Source organism: Carica papaya, chromosome 5 (genome assembly GCF_054855325.1).
Source record: "Carica papaya isolate Zhongbai chromosome 5, ASM5485532v1, whole genome shotgun sequence".
Classification (NCBI taxonomy): Eukaryota; Viridiplantae; Streptophyta; class Magnoliopsida; order Brassicales; family Caricaceae; genus Carica; species Carica papaya.
The window spans coordinates 18,315,329-18,320,819 of NC_142313.1; positions in this window are offsets into that span (position 1 = coordinate 18,315,329).

Below are 5,491 nucleotides of genomic sequence, written 5' to 3' on the forward strand. Positions count from 1 at the left end.
TGGATCTTTTCAAAGATCGTAGACTTGGTGTTGGTTCATCAAAGACAATTATGGAGGAAAGACCTTCAAAATTAGAATCATTAAGTGACATTGTAGATCTTGCTTCATTATCCTTGGTCTGAGGATTAGAAAAATCATATAAAAATGATTTGAAAGAACCTGAATCTGTTAGACTAGAATATGACACAAAATAATATATATTTTTAAAAATATTGACATGATGAGACACACGCATATGTTGATGGTAGGGATCATAGTAAACATAGCCTTTTTGTTTATAACTATAATCGACAAAAACACGTTTGGTAGCTTTTGCAAATAACTTAGCTCGCTCATGTGGAGGTAATAATATAAAGCAAACATAACCAAAAACTCAAAGATACAAGTAGTCTAGTGATTTTTTATAAAGATAAGAATATGGCAATTGATTATCAAAAATAAAAATAGTTTGTTAATTAATAAGGTAGACAGCTATACAGACTGTCTCTACCCAAAACTTTGGAAAAACAAAAGATTCTAGTAAAATAGTTCTAACAATTTCTAAAACATGATGGGTTTTTCACTCTATTACCCTATTTTGTTCTGGTGTACTGGAACAAGATTGTTAAGCTAAGATTCTTTTTTCTTAAAAAATTTGATAAGATCATATGCACAAAATTCTACACCAGAATCTGAATGAAAAGTTTTGATTGTTTACCAAATTATGTCTCAATCTAGTGATAAAAGTCTTTGTTATGTTTGCTAATTTAGATTTAACTCTTAAAAATTGTACCTAAGTGAATCGTGTAAATTGATCGATAAATAAAGCAAAATATCGACAGCCAAGTCTAGAGAAAACGGATGAGGGACCCCATAAATCACAATGAGCTAAATGGAAAGGTGCATCAACAGGTGTTTTATTATAAGCGAAAAGTAATTAGCTAATTTACCAAGAGTACAACTTTGACAATTTTTAACTAAAACGGACTAAAAATTCAGTTTTCTTACTAGTATATGGATGACCAAGATGATGGTGACATAGACTCCATTTATTATTGGCACATGAAACAAATGAGGATGGTGATGCTATAACAGAAAGAGACAGTGTGGATTGCTTTATGTGATCCAAGTTAAGATGAAATAAACATCCACTTTTATGCCCCTTCATGATCATTTGGCTGGTTTGAAAGTCCTGCACATCATAACAAAGAGAAAAAAATTTAACTAAACAATTCTTGTCAATTAATTATCCAACAGAAACTCAGTCGACAACTAGACATGGTACAAAAATGTATCAAGTAGATACAAGGATTGTTTGTATGTATTAATTAAGCATGCAGTAGTAACTACTTTAGTTGGTAATTTTCTTCCATTAGTTGTTGTAATTGACTGATTTAAATAATAAGGTTTGATTTTAGAAAACAGGTATTTTCAGCCAATCATATGATTAAAGGCAGCAGAGTCAAGATACCAATGAGCATATTTAATTCCTTTACCTGATAACCAAGAAACTAAAAAAGCAGAAGAGATTACACTTGGAAGAGTTAACTACACTGTTTCTTAAATCATCTTTCAGATTACTTAAGGAGTAAGGAGGGTCTCATTAGAATTTTCTTGTTATTGATCAGACTTTATAGCGATAAAAGCAAATTGGCTCTGTTTATTTTTTAAAATTCTGCAATCTAGAATTATGTGTCCTGGCTTCTTGCAATAGTTACATAAATTTTACTTCTTATAATGTGACTAAACATGTCCAAGTTCATTGCAATGTCTGCGCCACATATCTTCTATGCCTCTATGCTTTTATTTTGGCTAAACTTTACCACTTAAAGTGCTCAAGGTTGCATCAACTATATCGGATTTTGTGTCCAATTGTGTCTGTGTATTTAGTCTAGTTTCTTCACAAATCAGATCTCCAATAATAGACTGCATTATTAGATTTCCTCGATTAATTAGCGTGGCCCTTACATTTTCAAATTCTGGTCAAAGCTTTATGAGAAATTGTATCACTCTTCCCCTATCTCTTTCTTTCTTAATCTCCTCATATGCTACCATGAAATAATATTTCATCTATAACACCCCGCTAACCTTTGCGCTAAATTTGTATTTGGAAACCCCTATTTATTTGGGACCTAAGACCGCTTGAACTCTTTAAATTACCTCGCAATTTCTATACCATATTTTGTAAATTTAAATTCATAGTTTTAATTTTATTTTGAAAAAAATCATATTTTATGATTTTGTTATTCTTATCAATTTTATTTTATTATTTTTGTTATTTTTATTTAAAAATAATTTTTAGGAGAAAAGACAAAGAAAAGGTGTGGAATTTCGTGGGAAAATGCCCGTGCGAGCACCACACACCACACGCGCACAAGCCGCATGTGATGGGATGCGCGCGCAGAGTGGCGTGGTGTCGTGCGCCCTACATGTGCACCGTTCGCGTGGAAGGCCTACGCGCATGAGCCTATACGCAACACCCTATGTGCTGTAGGCCTTGCATGCGGCAAGATAGACCAGCGGGCCTGTAGGCTAGGGCTGCAGCATAGGGTCGACTTAGGGAAATGCGCTGCTAACTCGGGCAATATGTCACCACAGCATCGTGTGTCGCCTTGGATAGTGTGTCGCTGCTATCTTGGGTGGCATGCCGCCATTGGTTAAGAGGTTCTTCTATTTTTTGTGCCGCCATCGTGTCACGTCACATCACTTTTTTCCCACTAAAATTTTTCTCTCCTCACCAGATTTCACCACTTAACACAAATTTGATGATCCCCAATTTCTATAAATAGGGACCCCTCTCTTCCATTTTTCTCATCACTTCCATTTCATTCTTTTATTCTCCAAGAGCTTAGAGAGATAGGGAGTGATCTAAAGAGATAAGGAAAGGAGAAGAAGAACAAAGGTGTAGAAAAACTTCAAAGTTTCAATAAAGAATTTAGTAGTTTCTTAGACATCTTAAGGAGCATTTCTAGAAATTAAAACTATGAAGTTTGAAATTTATGATTTGTATGTTTTATGTTTAATTGTTCAAATGAAGTAAATTTTACTTGATAAAGCAAGTTATAAGATTATATAGGTATTTGGTGATTTGCATGTGATTTAAATGACATGATTTTGGTGATAATTTTTGGAATATGAAAAAGAGAATGAGCGTGAAATGGTATGAAAAACATGTATATGTATTAACATGCATAATGCATTAAGTATCTCGTTAGGCTTTTTATCTCTAAGGGATTTTTGTTTCTCTCTCCCCCATCTAATCTGGAAAGATGTGAGAGGACCGCTCCCTGTGGATGACGGCGTATCCTTTGACGAGAGTGATGATGTAAATTATTTATTAGGGGTCACCTTTGGCTAAGTACTGCAGTGACTATAAAATATCTAATAGGACCACTGTGGTTGGCATGACCATGGTCATATATCGTGCCATAGTTTGGTAAGTCAAAAATGCGCTGTGAGCAAATTGTTGTTATATATCTTATCTGGTCATTTTATATGGGTAGTCGAAAATCCGTATCTGCCCTCAGTAGATGGAAGTCGGAATGACTTCGCGAAGCATGACACAAAAATCTGAATATTTCATAATTTATTTGATCTTCTCTATTATCAGTATGATTGATTAATTGATGTGACTATGACATGATGAATTTAATATTTTCTTTAATAAATAAATTGTATTTATAAAGTAAGAAAGAATCCTGACGTGACCCCTGATGGTAAGTGTTGATTATATAATTATTCACTTTTAAAATCTTACGATGTTATTTAAATACTATTTTTCTTACTGAGTATATAGAACTCACCATTTCCATGCCCCCTCCCCCTAAATGAGGAAGATAGTGAGGAATCGATTGCTGACCTACCCCTTGAAGTCTATGAGGATCCCCTTGATCCACAAACCTTGAGTGCATGACTTGTCCCACAATCTAATTAGTCCATTCACATAGTGAAAGAAATGGTCGTTTTTGTATTTTGATATTTTGTATTTTGCTATCACTTCTGGCCGTAGTTATATATGTGTAATTGGAACTTATATATTTTAGTAAACGATCTGTAATAATTTGCTCCGCTGTATATATTTATTTATCATGCACTCGTAATCTATTTTTGTATTTGACACCATTATGCCTTAATTAGCATTTGGGATGTCGCAATATCCTATTCAATCCATAATTTCAATATATCAACATAAAAACTACGAATATCTTTTCCCTCTTGGTTGATGTTTGCAATCTCATATTTAAGTTCAAAAGTGTTGATTGATTAACTTGAGACAGATTCTTTAAAGATGTTTTCACATTTCTACTGTAGTTTTGAAAGATTTGAGGCTCAATGCAATATTAGGTTAAATTGATTTCAATATCCAGGTAACAATTTGAGCATTCTTGGTTCTTCATAGATTATTTGCTGCTTCATCACCAATTTTCCTTTGAGATCCATCAAGAATAGTAGAGAGTTCTCTTTCCTTCAAAAAAAATCTGACAGTGAAATACCCAAATAGCATAATTTTTCCCTTTAAATTTGATTAGATATGGATTCGAACTTATTGTCCAAATTTCAATCGAACACAAATTGAGAAGAAAAGAAACAAGTTCAAGACTACACCATATCCTCTAAAGGATAAAAAGAAAATTCTCAAAAGAATTATCAAAAGTGTATTACGATAGCAAGGCTCAAAGGATCGGCTCTGATACCCTAATAAACTTTGAAGAGTTGTAATGGTTTTCCCATATATGCTTCGAAGAGTACAAGGCTATATATATATATACAAAAAACTTGTCTAATTACGGTAACCTAGCAAATAAAGGAAAACTTAATTATAAATATACAATTAGAATCTCTAAATATTAGGAGACATGCTACAAATTTGGAAAGTAATTGGCTATAAATCTTGCTGCAAATCTATAAATTTATTCCTTGCAAATTTGTAAATTTATTCCTTTTGATAACTTTTGCTTATAGGTGTATGCCTTTTGGGTTGTGCAATCCACCTGCTACATTTTAATGGTGTATGATATCTATTTTTCATGATATGATTGAAAAATTTATGGAGATATGGATGATTTCACTCTCTATAGACTAACATTTTACTCTTGTTTACATAATTTAGAGTTAGTTTTACATAGATGTGAGGAGACAAACTTGTTGCTGAATTGGGAGAAATGCCACTTCTTGGTGATAGAAGGAATAGTTCTTGGACATAAAATTTCTAAAAGAGGAATTGAGGTAGATAAAGCAAAAGTGGAGATAGCAAAGTTGCCACCACCAACATATGCCCGAGTTGTTCGGAGTTTCTTAAGCCATGCAGGTTTTCATAGAATATTTATCGAGGATTTTTCTAAAATAACAAAATATTTAAGTAATTTACTTATGAAGGATGCTAAATTTAACTTTGGTAATGATTGTTTGCTGGCCTTTAACATATTGAAGGGAAAGCTAATGACAGCCCTTGTGATTATAACACCGGATTGGAGTAAGCATTTCGACCTTATATGTGATGCTAATAAGTATG